Source organism: Crocuta crocuta, unplaced genomic scaffold (assembly GCF_008692635.1).
Source record: "Crocuta crocuta isolate KB4526 unplaced genomic scaffold, BGI_CrCroc_1.0 scaffold556, whole genome shotgun sequence".
Classification (NCBI taxonomy): Eukaryota; Metazoa; Chordata; class Mammalia; order Carnivora; family Hyaenidae; genus Crocuta; species Crocuta crocuta.
In genome coordinates this window covers 6,407,418-6,424,216 of record NW_027527436.1, presented here as the reverse complement: position 1 = coordinate 6,424,216, position 16,799 = coordinate 6,407,418, and positions in this window count along the sequence as shown.

Genomic DNA, 16,799 nt, shown 5'->3' with positions numbered 1-16,799 from the left:
AAGAGTAAATGTGAGCCATTTCTGTCAAGTAACCACAACAGCAATAGCAACAAAAGCAATCAGCAATCTGGAAGCAAGGACTCACACACTAAGTCTTGTGCTAGGATCACACACACACACACACTCAAACACACACTACAAGGCTCCTACTAAGGCTCCTACAATTTAACACCTACTAAGCACCCTGCAGATCTTACTCATCATTGTGTTGACTTTCCACAGCAATCCCTTGGGACTTGCCCAAAGTCACACAAGTTGTGGACCCCACCACACCCTGAGGCCAGCAGAGGGATTTATCCCGTTGTGAAAGAGTTCACAGTTGATTCATTTAGACCAGGACCCCATCTCATCACTTCACCATCAGGATCTGAAAACACACACACACACACACACACACTCACACACACACACACACACACACCACAAAGCCAACAGCACCTCTAAAGAAAAAATGGAAATATAGTATAGAACGCACCCATTGGAGTCTTGAAGAAATTACCAAGTGGGTCAGAGTTACATGGGGTTAATCAAAAAAAAGCTATCTGGGAACAGAAAAGCTACATTTTCAAAGACAAAAGGACCAACATAAGTGAAGAGGAGGGAATGGGTCTTTCTCTGAAGAGAATGTAATGACGAAAGCATGGAGGCGAGAACGAGCCCTCCATGCACAGGAGATGACAAGCAGGTCTGCCTGACGGCAACAAGGTTTTAAGCAATCCAAAAGCATCGTTCATGTGCAAAAATATTTAAGGATTCAGCTCTGTGTGTTTACATGTGAAAGTTGTCTGTCCCCGAATAGAACCACAAGCCTCTTCTGAGACGGCTTTAAAATGATGCTGGGAACCGGGGCTTGCTCTTTCCAGTTCCTTAATCGTTTTCTCCCAAGGGGACGGCTCAATTCTCCATGTCTTGGGGCTGCTCTGAATTCAAGCAGCCTTCACTCCCTTGGGTCTACAGATCCAAAAAAAGAAAAGTCACAACACTTTCTATTTCCCTGAGTGCGGGATACAATTTTAATTTATAGTTGAAATGTACTATTGTGTGTTTTCTGACATTCTTTCCCAAAATAATACCACAACTATTTGGGTTTTTTTTTTAAGTTTATTTATTTATTTTGAGAGAGGGTGAGAGAAAATGCAAGCGGGGGAGGGTCAAAGAGGGAGGGAGAGAGCAATTACCCCAAGCAGGCTCTGCACTGTCAGCACAGAGTCCCATGTGGGGCTCGAACTCACAAATTATGAGATCCTCACCTGTGCTGAACTCAGACGCTTAACCCACTGAGCCACCCAGGTCCCCAACTGTTTTCTCTGTACTGAAAACACTTTTTGCAGTCTAACATGTAGAAACTCATTTTGGTGAGAAACTTTCATGCATTACCGAAGAAATAGGGTTGCTTTGCTGCCTGTTATTTTTTTTTTTTAATTTTTTAAGGTGTTATTTATTTCTAGGAGAGAGAGAGAGAGAGAGAGAGAGAGAGACAGCGTGAGCAGGGGAGGGTCAGAGAGAGAGGGAGTCACAGACTCTGAAACAGGCCCCAGGCTCTGAGCTGGCAGTCAGCACAGAGCCCGACGCGGGGCTCGAACCCACGAACCGCGAGATCATGACCTAAGCGAAAGTCGGACGCTTAACCCACTAAGCCACCCAGGCGCCCCTGCTGCCTGTTATTTTTATAGACCACTTATTTGTGACAGCAAGAGCTTTAAACAATAAACAATAAATGAACACAACCTGCCCCCGCCACCCCGAATCTTCTCTGGGGAGGATGTGGGATCTGGACACTAACCCACACCATGTGGAGGGGATGACTGGAACTCTGGGGCCAATTCCTGGCTTCAACACATCTTGGCTATGCTTATTCTCGGTGCCTCAGTTTCTTTACCTATTAAATGGAGACAGTCATTTTCATTTCCTTGTAAATGCTTATAAAACATGTTCAAAGTCTTTGTGAAATACAAATATAAATAAATACATTTATTTAAATACAGGCATGAGAGTAATCCCTCCTATTGATGGTAAAAATACAAAGCCTCTGTGATGTTATCCTCAGAATAGGATACTAATCATTCCCCTCAGCCCTCTCACATGGCAACCAAAATGTCACTGAAAATTGTATTCATTTATATGTGACCCAGTCCTAAGGGAGGGGCCTTAGTTCTGGTCTTTGAATTACCTTCCTAGGCTTCCTAACATGTGTATATTGCCAGGTTTTCTTCCCTGAAATTTCAGATCTGTCAAAAACTGACATTTTTATAAAATACAGTAAAAATGAATTTATTGAAAAATTAAAAATTTTAACTGTAGGCATACGAAACAAAAGTTTATTAGATTCCATAGACATAAAATTATGGTTTCAAATTCTATATGTTCCTGCACACTGTCAGTTGGCACTAAGTTCATTGCCAAAGGACAAAAGACCATCTGTGGGTCAGTAGAGGTGTACAGAAGGAGCATGCTTTGAGCCACTACTGGAAAGCACTTTCTTCAAGCTTTCCTTCCATCATTGCTTCCTATGCCTGCCCAAAACCTCTTCTTCTTTTTTTTTTTTTAAAAAATAGTTTATTGTCAAATTGGCTTCCATATATAACACCCAGTGCTCATCCCCACAAGTGCCCTCCTCCATGCCCATCTCCCCCCTCCCCCCATCCATCAGTCTTCAGTTTGTTTCTCAGCATTCAAGAGTCTCTCATGGTTTGCCTCTCTCCCTTTCCCCCGCCATTTCCCCCCTTCTTCTCCCCCATGGTCCTCAGTTAAGTTCCTCCTAATCCTCCTATACGTGCAAACATATGATATTTGTCCTTCTCTGCCTGACTTATTTTGCTAAGCATAACACCCTCAAGGTCCATCCATGTTGCTACACATGGCCAGATTTCATCCAAAACCTCTTCTTAACATCGACAGCATGACTCTACATGGAGACATCTGTAGCCAACGTAGGAGTTTTGGAAACAGCATCTCCCCAGCCTTTTTCTCCATTTTAGGTCCCAAAGGGCATCTGACTAACTCCTCAATCACCGGGAGTAGGCATACTTTTCTTGTGCAGAAAGCAAAATAGGGGCGCCTGGGTGGCTCAGTGGGTTAAGCGTCAGGCTCTTGATTTTGGCTCAGGTCATGATCTCACTTTGTGGGTTGGATCCCCAAGTGAGGCTCTGGGCTGACAGTGTGGAGCCCACTTGAGATTCTTTCCCTCCTCTCTCTGCCCCTCCCCTGCTTGCATTCGTTCTCAAAATAAATAAATAAATATAAAAAAAAAAAAAAGAAAGCAAAATCTTCTGGTCTTGCCCAAACACCTCCAAAGTTTCCCACCAATCCCAGGCTATCTCTTAGGCTCCGGGATGTGCCATCTTTGTGCTTAGTCCGTCAAGAACACCCAAGAAAAATGCTAGATCCCAGGTCTTGGCCCAGTTCTTGTTTCCATATCCCAGTTCTTGATCCACAGCCAGTGGGCTTTGGTTTTTTGTTTGTTTTTCGTTTTTGCTTTTGATTTTTTTGGTGACCTCTGCCACCACGATAATGACCACTGCCTCCTCAAAAAAATGTTTCCAGTCAGCCATCCTTATTCCTTGGCAACATTTTTTTTCTCTAATGACTGCATTCCTGTGATATCAGATAACTAGGAAGTAAAGAACAGCCAATGGGTATCAATCTTTATGACTTTAAGACTAAAAGGAAATAAATTGCTGGAATGTCAAGCTCCGCCCCGATGATGTAATGATAGGAGGCTGCCCACACTTGACTCTTGCTTCTGCACAGAGTTACCATTAAAAGTTGTTTATCTGCGGTCTGAGGAAGCTGGAGATCTAGAGACTTCCTGAAAAGATAGGAGAAGCTATGCATATACATGAATTTTCCTGTAAAATGGGGCCTTGGTTTTAATCAGATTTTCAAGAGATGCATAAAGAAAGGTTTAGAAACTCTAATTTAAGCATTCCTAAGTGGAAGAGTAGATCTTTTTCTACTTCAGTTTTTTACAGTGTTAGACTCAAGCCTTCGTTAATATTCCTTCTTCATCTAGACACTAAGTTTTACAAATTACGAGTTGTGATCTATACCATGAATCACAATGGGCATGAAAAGATAAATTGGAACAGAATGAAATAATCACCAGGGCCTCACCTGTAGCAAGGTAGAAATTATTTTATGATACTTTAGTAATGTGTGTATACTGGGTCGTATTATGAAATATATTTCCTTTTTTTATTGAAAAAAATTAATGATTTTTTTTTTTTTTGAGCGAGAGAAAGAGACAGAGTGCAAGCATGGGAGGGTCAGAGAGAAAGGGAGACACAGAATCTGAAGCAGGCTTCAGGCTCTGAGCTGTCAGCACAGAGCCCGACATAGGGCTTGAACACGAACTGTAAGATCATGACCTGAGCTGAAGTTGGACACTTAACCAACTGAACCACCCAGGAGCCCTGAAATGTGTTTCTTGCACAGGCAGAGCCAAAAAGAGTTGACAGCCACTTATGTAGAGCTTTCGTTTAAAGAATTTTTTTTAATGTTTACTTATTTTTATGAGACAGAGAGAGTGCTTGCACACCAGTAGAGGAGAGGCAGAGAAAGAGTGAAGGAGAGAGAGAATCTGAAGCAGGCTCTGCACTGTCAGTATGGAGTCTGGTGTGGGGTGTGAAATCACAAACCATGATCTCATAACCCTAAATGAAACCGTGAGTCAGGTGCTTAACCAACGGAGCCACCCAGGTGCCCCGAGCTTTCACTCTTAGACTTGAGTGTATACAAGGATCACCTGGGCAGTGAACTAAAATGCATATTCCCAGGGTCCATCCACAGAACCTGCTCATGAGAGACCTGAATGCGCCCAAGCTCTGCAGGTGAATGTGATGGAGGTAGGCTGCCGGAGGGCTCCGATGAGTACCCATCTGGAGGCACAGACCGAGTGCAAAGGGTTGGAGTCACTCCGACCAGGGTGGAAGGACCAGCTCACATGCACTGGCAATTTAGTCTGTGAACCCCAGTCTCCTTATCTATGAAATGGTATTGAGTATGCCATCATGTGGAGTAGTTGTCAGGATTATACGAAATAGCGCGGGTACCCAGTCCGTTATAAAATATGCAGGGCGCAGAGCAAAATGAAAATGCAGGGCGGCTCATTCAGACGTTATCCAGAATTTCAGGGTGGCGGCAGCAGATCATTAAGGCAAATGGGGGTCTCTCGGAGCCTAGGGTCTTGTGCAGCTGCCCAGGTCCACACCTACGAGACCAGCCCTGTGTGTGTAAAGCATCTAATACCGTAGGGAATATACAGAAAAGGCGTACAGCAAGGGCAGCTTTATCTAGCTAGAGCACATGTAAATATAAATATGAAGCATTTTATCTAAAAGCATTCTTTTTAATGTTTTATTTATTTCTAGGAGAGAGAGAGAGACAGCGTGAGCAGGGGAGGGTCAGAGAGAGAGAGGGCGTCACAGACTGATACAGGCTCCAGGCTCTGAGCTGGCAGTCAGCACAGAGCCCGACGCGGGGCTCGAACCCACGAACCTCGAGATCATGACCTAAGCGAAAGTCGGACGCTTAACCGACTAGGCCACCCAGGCGCCCCTATAAAAGCATTTTAAATAAAAGTGCTCCACTATAAATAGACCAAGGCATTAACACGCTTAAGCTAACTATTATGATGCTGCTGATAGGACTTGATTTCAACTTTCTTAATTAGGTTGCAGGATGCTGTGTTCCACAGTTCCGTGATTTGAAGGAAGACAGCTGGGTAAGCAGAACTGCAGCAGGGTTACCCCCTCAGCGGGGTCACAGGCAGGAAGGGCACCGTCTCCTTTCAGCCAGGGCACCCTGTGTGTGGGAGGGTGGATGGGTGGGGAAGCTGCCTCTTGGTTCCCCCCCTTCTCATCAAAGCATCCCAGGAACTGTTCAGCAGCCTACTGAAAGCCTGCTCCTTTGATCAATCAGTACAAGAGAAATAAAGCACTTTCAAGATCTAAGAATAATTCTCAGAACTTCATATGAAGTAGAAATCAAGTATCATTAACGTCAGTTCAACAGTGAAAAAATACCATGTAGGAAAATGCACTCAGAACCTCTGGGCAACTGATCCACGTGCTCCAGTGGCTGTTATCTCTATGCCCCCAATTCGCCCAATTACATTCCCACCAAGACCCCTCGTAGCTGATCTACCTCCATTTCTACTTAAACGCCTTAACCTCAAATGGGCTCGAATTTTGCATCATTGTGCCTCAAAACGGCTTCTTTTCCTCCTGACTTTCCATTTTGTGTTAGTATCCCAGATCAAGACCTTGAAATGTTCTATAGTTTATCTTTCTATATATCTATTCCACCTAACACGCTGTGTTCTAGTTTTGTGTGTGTTCCTCCCTTGCCCCTACTGAATTCAAGTGTGCCCAGAGGGCAGAACCTGATTCATTCTTTTCGCCCTGCCACCAGCAGATAAGGTCCATCTTCCATTTCCCTAGTGATAGAAGGCTGGGGGTTCGGGGGGGGGAGGGTGTCTGCAGCAAGCCCTGTTTGTATGACACCACCGGCTGGCATCTCCGTCCCCAGCTCCCAACACTTGGGACCCACAACAAATGTCACATTTTGCAATTCTTGTGTTTCCATTAAGAAATAGTTGCTTGCAGGGCGCCTGGGTGGCTTAGTCGGTTAAGCGTCCGACTTTCGCTTAGGTCATGATCTTGCGGTTTGTAGGTTTGAGCCCCGCGTCGGGCTCTGTGCTGACTGCCAGCTCAGAGCCTGGAGCCTGTTTCAGAGTCTGTGACTCCCTCTCTCTCTGACCCTCCCCTGCTCATGCTGTCTCTCTCTCTCTCTCTCTCTCTCCTAGAAGTAAATAAAATATTTAAAAAATTTAAAAAAAAAAGACGGAAATAGTTGCTTGGGATGGAGTTAAGGTGTATAGGACTTCTACTTTCCCCCTTGGGTAACAAGATAATACTTAATTTGAAAGTAGTTAAATTTAAGTACCTTAAATCATTCTTGTAGGACTTTTTTGGGTATCTTAATACCCAGGGTTACCTCTCTGATATATAAATCAGTCCAGAGACTTAAGAGTAACTTATCAATCGATCTAATGTAAAGTGCAGGCTCTGATACATGACTCCAAGGCCCAATTCTTGACTCCAAGCATCTTAAAATTGAATTGAGGGAATTGCCTATGAAATTCAAAACAAATCAAAAGGTCCTAATGATTGAAAGAGGTCTTCATGGAAGTGAGCTTGGGCTTGAGCTATGAAGGAGGAGAAAGGTTTGGAAAGACAGAAGGGACACAAGAAAAGGCAGCTGGGGGAAATGGCAAAGATCCTAATGTTAGCATGCATAAAACATTAGTAAGGAAATCAGCCTGTCTAGGGATAAGAGTTTATATTTGGGAATAGAAGTTATCCGGGTTTGTATGTTTAGGGAGGCCTGGAACATTCAGTCTTGGAATGATGCAATGACCTTGAACTTAATCTGGTAGGCAGTAGAAACCCACTACAAACTCTTCAAGGAAGCAGCTAAAAGAGTATGAGCATAAGAATCTGTCAGTGGCTCATGTGATGGTTTGGGAGGATGAGGATCGGGAGGTGGAGAAGTGGGGGGAGGTCTCACATAGTCCGCATGTGAGATGATGAAAGGCTGGCCAGGAGCAGAGGTAGTAGAGTGGAGGGGAAAAAAGAAGAACGGATCTGAGAGTTGTTGAGAAGACTTAATACAATCCACAAGTATCTGTTGAGTGCTTACCAAGTGCAAGAGCTTCTGGCAAGTCCTGGGAAATCAATGGTGAATAGAACACACATGATCCTGCCCTCCCAGAGGCTATCTTCTCTTGGGGGAGACAGACGGTCAAAGAAGCTTGCAATCACAGTACAGCCCTGTAAGGACTGATGGGACGGTAGGGAGCATTCTCCATGGACGCATTCAGAAGAACTCCCAACCCTAAAGGGTCAAGGGCAGTGGGGAGAGTCAGGGAAGACATCTAAATAGAATGACACCTTGACATCTGATATAGGAGGATAGGATTGAAGAAAGAAAAGTATTCTAAGCAAAAGAAATCACATGCAATAAAGTGCTGAAGTTACATGCTCAACACAATACACACAGAAAATAAATACACCTTAGAAACATCTCTCAATCTTCAAATCATTTCAACTTGAGCAGCACGATGCTAGGACCTGGAAGGGATGCAAAATGACAATGGGATGATAAGACCTTGGGGTTAAGTCTTCTTTTTGGACTTGAAGATAATGGAGACTGATCAGTTTTGTATTCCTGCCTTTTTCTCTGAAAAAGTAAAGTCCCAAAGTATTGGGCAAAGGTTCCAAGATCCTTGCTCTAGGCAAGATGCTGCCTGAAATACACTTCACAATACACTTCCAAATATGTAGAGACAACAAGGCTTTGGAGAACAACATGTGCCTGGTTGTTACATCTACAATGATACCCCATTATCTGCTTGAGGCTGGACACCTAAATTGTTTCTATGGTTTACGCAGACCTATTTGCAGAAGTGCAAATGGGAAGATGGATGTACCGGCCTGTGCATTCATGAGCAGAGTGATGGCAGGGCGGGTAAAGTATATGAAACAAGCCAATGGACCAATAGTATTGATGATGGCCTCCTTATTTAATAATGGGAATAGTGGAAAAGAAAGAGATTTGGGGGTGAAGATAACAAGTTCAGTTGTGAATAGAGTTAGTCCGAGGTGTCTATGAGACATTCACTGGGAGCTATCCAATTTGTAGATGAGTTTGGAGCTCAGAGGAGACGTCACGATACCTTGTATAACACATGCTTTCTTTGAAAAGAACAAAGATCTGGAGTAAATATTGAGAAATGTTAACCCCTGCTAGGTTTTATTAGTCGTGATATCGGAGTGTGAATCACCCACAGAACAATTTTCTTCAGCTGATATTTTACCTTTTCAAACATAAAGAAACATGAAGGGAATCATTTAACAAACATACCTATCAATCATCCTCAGCCCTGAATCTTTCAATCACTTTACCCAGAAACCCCGAAGGCCGACGGATGAAAAATCCACTCATTCCCCTCTTTGCCCCACCTTCTCTTCCCCATACGTTTTCTCCTCCTTCCCATTTTGTCATGCTCTTCTCTCTCTTCCCTCCCTTTTCTTTTTTTTTTAAAAATAAAGTATTTTTGTAATGTTATTTATTTTGAGAGAGAGAGCATGCAGGAGCAGGGGAGGGGCAGAGAGAGAGGAGGAGGGAGACAGAGAATCCCAAGCAAGCTCCACACTGCCAGCAAAGAGCCTGAGGCAGGGCTCAATCCCATGAACTGTAAGATCATGACCTGAGCCGAAACAAGAGTCTGACGCTGAACGGACTGAGCCACCCAGGATCCCTCCCACCTTCCCTTTTCTCTTGACCATTATTCATCACCCCCAACTGGTATAGGTCTTATATGATGTTACCTTTCCCTTCAACAGGACTAAGTTTACAATCTTCCTCTGTATCACCCCAGCTTTCCACAGCCCATGATGGAGCCTGCGGAAAGGATGGTGACAGTTCTCCAAAGAACCCATCTATCCAGGTGCTACCTCTGTTCCCCTCTGAAGAGGCTCCAGCCTACAAATGCAATTTGTGAATAACACCCTTACTCCCAATAAAATACACTGCACTCCAGACTAACCAGGCTTCATCCTGTAACTCCCCTGCTGTGCTCTTCAGACTCACCTTGCTCTTAGACTTCTGCTCACCCTTTCATTTCCTCCTTGGCTTCACACCTGCATTCAAGTCATTCACTGTGGTCATAAGTGATCCCTTATGTCAATGTCAAATGTCAATGTCAAATCCCTCAACACCTAAAAACTGAAATAAATGTTGTAATCCTCCTTGACCAGGAACAGGGTGACCAACACTGTGTGTGCAACTGAGCACTCACTTTGGAGGTCTACATTTTTATCCATGTCCAACTTTAAATCATTTCTCTTGACTCTCCTTAAACAACTAATCATTTTTTGAAAACCTTTTTATTTTTTTAATGTTTATTTATTTTTGAGAGAGAGTGTGTGTGAGTGGAGGAGAGACAGAGAAAGAAAGAGGCACAGAGTCCTAAGCAGGCTCCAGGCTCTGAACTGTCAGCACAGAGCCTGATGCGGGACTTGAACCCACAGACTGTGAGATCATGACCTGAGCCAAAGTTGGATGCTTAACTCACTGAGCCACCCAGGTGCGCCTCATTTTTTTAAATCTTCAATACCCCACTTCTTCCTGAAATCTCCTCTGGCTATTATAACTCACATTACTATTTCTCTTTACTCAATGACCATAGCATAACTGTTAAACCAACACAATAGGAATGAATCACTCACTTGCTTGTGTTGTGATTATGTTATTTCATCTGAGACTTTTGTGTCCTTTCCAGATCCCAGCACGATGCTAATCAAATTGCAGTGTGGTTGACATAAATATTAATCCACCCTTATATCTGGGTTGGGAGTGGAGAGAAGAAAAGTCAGACATGATAAAGGTCAGCCAGAATGTCAGCAAGTTTTTACGTGGGTACTAGGGAGTGACAAGACTATTATTATGTCCTCATCAGCCTGGCCATACATCTCACAGCTGTCATACAGTCTGTTGGGGACATGTGTATCCTGGGTCACTTAGTCCTTGAAAAGGACATGGACTGGGACACAAAAAGGGCAGAAGAGAGCCCCCTTGTACATCTGCTCTGCAATTTCCTTATGGAGTTAAGGTTCCCAGTTTTACAATACATCTCCAAAAGGTACTCGTTTCCCCTAGTATAAATTGTTAGAAAACATGGAAGAAGCCGTATCTTTTTCTTTTTTAAAAAATTTTTTATTTATTTCTGAGAGAGAGAGAGACAGCATGAACAGGGGAGGGGCAGAGAGAGAGGGAGACACAGAATCCGAAGCAGCTCCAGGCTCCGAGCTGTCAGCACAGAGCCCGATGAGGGGCTCGAACCCACGAACTGTGAGATCATGACCTGAGCCAAAGTCGGGCGCCTAACCAACTGAGCCACCCAGGCGCTCCCCCTCCTTTTTTTTTTTTTTAAATTTTATTTAGCTGTATCTTTTTTCTTAATAAANGAGAGACAGCATGAACAGGGGAGGGGCAGAGAGAGAGGGAGACACAGAATCCGAAGCAGCTCCAGGCTCCGAGCTGTCAGCACAGAGCCCGATGAGGGGCTCGAACCCACGAACCGTGAGATCATGACCTGAGCCAAAGTCGGGCGCCTAACCGACTGAGCCACCCAGGCGCTCCCCCTCCTTTTTTTTTTTTTTAATTTTTTTTAGCTGTATTTTTTTTCTTAATAAAATTTATTTTCATGTTTTCCCTGAGGTTTCCTCATGACGTCAGTGAGAGCAAATATGAGCTGTGAAATGTGAATGTATATAAGGAGAGGAACTGTAGTGATTTAGCTGCCTGTTTAAGATGGGTTATGGGGTGGGGTTGGGCTCAGATAGATAGATAGATAGATAGATAGATAGATAGACAGACAGATGATAGCTAGATGATAGATGAATATTGTGTGTATAGAATTTATTGTGTATTTACTCTGTACCATGTACTGCGTTAAATCTACTTCAAAGATTACCCCATGTGGTAGATATGCTATGACTATTTTAGAGGTGATAAGATGGAATAATAGAGGCTAAATAATTTGCTCAAGGTCAACATCTAGAAAGTCATAGTGTCAGCATTTGAAACCAGACAGTTTGGATCTAGAGCCCATGTTCTTAACCCTTATTGTTTCATGTTCTTTTGGATATAAAGATGAAGTTCAAGTCTACCAAACTCTTTCTATAGTTTTACTTTATTAGCAGTAAAATATGTGAGAATACCTGGAAAGTTCCTTTCTTGAGGATGTTGCATAGGAAATTTGGTCACATAGGAGGACTGTAAGGAAACACTTTCTAGTATCTTCTCCAACCATAAAATTATCCTAAAAAGTTACTGGATGAGGAAACCAAGTTTCATTAGTATTTAACTTATTTAAAAAATTTAAAAAATCTTAATGTTTATTTATTTTTTTGAGAGAGAAAGATAGAGTGTGAGGGAGGGAGGTGTAGGAAGAGAGGGAGACACAGACTCTGAAGTAGGCTCCAGGCTCCCAGCTGTCAGCACAGAGCCTGACGTGGGGCTAAAACACATGAGCTGTGAGATCATGACCTAAGCTGAAGTTGGATACTTAACTGACTGGGCCACTCAGGCGACCCTGTTAGTATTTAACTTTAAAACTGAGAGAAAGAGGGGTACCTGGGTGGCTCAGTCAGGTGACTGACTTTGGCTCAGGTTGTCATCTCATGGTCTGTGGCCTCAATCTCCATGTTGGGTCTGCACTGACAGCACAGAGCCAGGAGCCTGCTTCAGATTCTATGTCTACCCCTCCCCTGCTTACAGTTTGTCTCTGTCTCTCTCTCTCAAAAGTAAGCATTAAATTTTTTTTTTAGTTCTTAAGAAAATGAAATAAATAAAACTGTATACTTTATGGGATATATATACATATATATATATACACACACACACACACGCACACACACACAGAACACACAGGAGGGGGCAGAGGGAGAGGGAAGGAGGATCTCAAGCAGGCTGCACACTCAGCACAGAGCCCAACATGGGGCTTGATCTCATGACCCTGGGATCATGACCTGAACCCATATCAAGAATCAGACGCTCAACTGACAGAGCCACTCAGGCATCCCTAGATTATTTTTAAAGTACTAAATAGTTAGAATTGTATGAAAAATTTTTGAAGAAATGGGAGGGTGAAATCAGTATGTTCAAAGAGTGTTTTAATCATATCTCTTCCACCCACACTTGACACCCATACACACGTGTCTATGCATCTAATTTCTCTTTCTCCTTCAAAATCTCTGCTCAAGGATGGTCCTCTCCAGGAATCCCTCTCTGATTTCTCCCACCTAGCCAGCCTCACCCGTGCCCATCTGATAGGTTCTTTTGTCGTAGGATTTATGACACTGTCCTCGTCATCACTGATTTTCTTGTTAGTCTCTCCTGCTGAACTATATAGCTCTATGGGTCTTAGGGATTGTGACCCTGTCATCTTCATATTGTTGTTCCTAGTGTAGTGCACGGCGCCAGAAGGGTACGTGGTAATACACTAATAATGAATTAATAAATAAGCTATAACCATATAGAGCCTATAAGTCTGAGAGAAGGACCTTGACCTTGCTGTAGACAGCTAGTGGCCCAAGCAGGCTCACGTGTTTCTAGCCTGTGCGAAAGCCCAGCACCATCAGAGAAATGTCCAGTGTGCAAACCCTTGTGATTTTCGGGGTGGAAGACCCCAGGGAGCTCGTTCTCACCTGTCATGTCAAATACAAAAACAAACGTCACCAAATTCCCAGAGCCCGCTGCTGTCGACAAGCACTAGTGAACGATTCCTCTCTGAGTCTTCTTGCCTGCCGAGGGGGCCCAAGGTCAGAAAGGTTTGAGAGGGGAAGGTGGCCCTGCCATTCTGTGTGCCCTTGCATAAGGCTTCCTCCCACATATTTTTTTAAAGAGAGGTTTTAGCTTGAGATCAGATGAGTGACATTGCTGGTTGCAGAAGTCAAATTTCTCCCTCCTCGGGCGCTACCTTCCCACCAGCTGAGTCTTTTTTTTTTTTTTTTTTTGGCACCAGCTGATTCTTTTTGGGGGGAGGGGTTGCCTTTGTGCTACTTTTATTGCATTTTGTTTTATTTTATTTATTTATTTATTTATTTTTTACAAATAGTTTATTGTCAAGTTGGTTTCCATATAACACCCGGTGCTCATCCCCACACGTGCCCTCCTCCATGACCATCTCCCCCCTCCCCCCCCACCCATGAGTCCTCAGTTTGTTCTCAGCATTCAAGAGCCTCTCATGGTTTGCCTCTCTCCCTCTCCCCTCTTATTTCCCCCCTTCTTCTCCCCCATGGTCCTCCGTTAAGTTCCTCCTAATCCTCCTATACGTGCCAACATATGGTAGCTGTCCTTCTCTGCCTGACTTATTTCGCTCAGCATGACACCCTCAAGGTCCATCCATGTTGCTACACGTAAAATACTGAGACCCACCAGCTGATTCTAACTCATCCCTCCAAAAGAGCTCCTCTAAGAGGCATTCAACGACCTGCTACACAGTCACGATGACATGCCTTCCTCTGTGCTCTCAGAGCCCCAGGCAAGCCTCTATAATAGCACTTATCACCAGAGAGGGGCTGGTGGCTCATCTGTTTCCTCTATGGGGCTGGTAGCTGCAGCAGGGCCGGAACCACGTCCCACATCCCAGGGCCTGGTGCTCTGCTGCAGACAGACGGACTTTGCATCACTTGTCTCTCTTTGTACAGTTGTTTCTAGTGTGGCTGCAAAGGTACTTGGTAACACACTAATAATGAATTAATAAAGAAGCTGTAACAGTATAGAGCCTATAAGTCTGAGAGTAGGAACTTGACCTTGCCGTTTCTTGGGGGGGAAGGGTGTGAGGGGAGAGGGTGTTCAAGTCCATATCCTTGTTTGAACGGTCTGTGCTCTGGGTGAGGTCCCCGTGAGCCTGTCGCACTGCTGTGAGTAGCAGAAAGACTTCAGTGTCCCTTCACTGTGTCAAAATGAAGACTGACAATGAAGCAGCCTAATTAAACTCTGAGAGCCTTGCCACCTCCGAAAACCCAAAATGGGATTTCATTAGATGCCACTGTCCCTTCTCCCTCCTGCACAAAGCCCTGGTCCCCTGGCCAGCCTACATTTGAGAAAACAGGCTTGCCCTGGGCCGAGCAGCCGTCTGAAAGCTGATGTTGTAAACATTCCTGCGACTTCATAACACTTGGAAGGGCTGAACTACTGTCAATTCAAAGATGAGTCTAGCTGCTATCCTGGGATGAAGGATCACAGGGAGGAGACGCACAAGCAACTGTTATAGATTTTACCGGCAGTAGGGGCGCCTGGGTGGCTTAGTCGGTTAAGCGTCCGACTTTCACTTAGGTCATGATCTCGCGGTTGGTGGGTTCGAGCCCCGCGTCGGGCTCTGTGCTGACTGCCAGCTCCGAGCCTGGAGCCTGTGTCAGTCTGTGACTCCCTCTCTCTCTGACCCTCCCCTGCTCACGCTGTCTCTCTCTCTCTCCTAGAAATAAATAAAACATTAAAAAAAATTTAAAAAAAAAAAAAAAGATTTTACCGGCAGTAGCTTTTGACAGACTGGAATCCAAACAATAATTGGTGAAGACGTCTTAGAGGTCACCAGTGCCTAGGAGAAAGCTCCCCAGCTTTCTATAATAGCAGCCTCTGCCTGAGCAAGATAATGACCTTGAGGAAGCTACCTTGCAAGATGAATTCACGTGGGGAGAAATCTGGGAACACCTCTAAATAGCAGCTTGCAACCTTTCGGGAACTGGACGGTAATAAGAGTGAAGTCTTTCTCTTTAAAAGACTCTTTGCTACCAATTAAGGTAACCAAATAACTGCACCCCTGTTTTATCAAGAAATAAAAATCCTGAATTAACAAATAAGCCAAAGTCATTAGTGGGTATGTTCAGTAATGAACGTCTTCGTGAAGTAGAGAGAACAGAAAAGGTAGCTTTTCCTTCCTGGCGGCAAATGACCTTAAAGGTACTGTTAAATAATAAATGTCCATTAACTAGTCTTGAAATAATTGCATTAAACCAATTTTATGATCATATAGAACCACATTTTATGTCATAGTGCAGCAAGATGAAAGTGCTTTATATTGCAGATATTAGCCAGTAACAGAGGCAGTCTTGTGAGAAAGATGAACTTTCAGGGCATCAAAAGACTCCAAAAGTCCCCAAGATATGACCTCACCAGACTGTGGTATCAATTTTTCTCTTCTCCCATCAAGAGATGAATTAGGAACCAGACCATAAGCTGAGAAAGTTGTTCAAAACGTCACTTTAAAAGACAACTATATGAGTCAACAGGGAAGACAGACTCTTCATCCAGCCTCAACCACAAATGGTGGCTTTCCCAATGAGCTGTTCGTCACCTTAGGAGTTAGAGGAAATCTGCTAATATTTATCAACACCCTCTGTATCAAGGAGGTGAACTGTAGAAATACAGGATATATATCATTTTACGATTGGGGGGGGGTCTGTTAGTATTCTCTCTTTGTCACTTGTGATGTCTATCGTTATCATTATTTCTTGAGTTTTTATGTCCATATTAAAGTGTTCTAACATAGTGGTGGTGCTTGGGGTGAAGAACTCAAGAAAAAAGCTTCCCCTTCTCCCCCACCTCTATATGCCAAGTCGAGAGAGAAAGAGGGACAGGGAGAAGGATTGAGATTTTATTCTTTTTTAAGTTTTTATTAAAAATTTTTAATGTTTACTTATTTTTGAGAGAGAGAGAGAGACTGGGTGTGAGCCAGGGAAGGACAGAGAGGGAGTGAGACACAGGATCTGAAGCAGGTTCTAGACCTTGAACTGTCAGCACAGAGCCCGACATGGGGCTTGAACTCATGAACCTTGAGATCATAAGCTGAGCCAAAGTTGGAAGCTTAATCAAGCCACCCAGGCACCCCTAGATTTTATTCTAAAATAAGAAATTTTAATTTATATTATTGACAGTAAGAGTTTTTATGCTTAGGAGAAATAGCGGGAAAGTCTTTGGGAAGAAACCTAGTTATGTCGTGGTACCATGGACAGTCCTGCAAAGAGTTGGAAGTCAAGAACTCATGGTGGGTATAACCAACATGGATAGAATTTCAAATATCCCAGTTGCCTTAGTGATCGCCCAGGTGAGTACAGAGTGGGCCTGCCTGCTCTGCAATGCTCTGCCTTAATGGACTATCATTAGGGCAAATGTTCCCTGTGTGCTCCTAGGATGCCGTACAAGGTAATGGTACACTGTAGGCAAAGAGC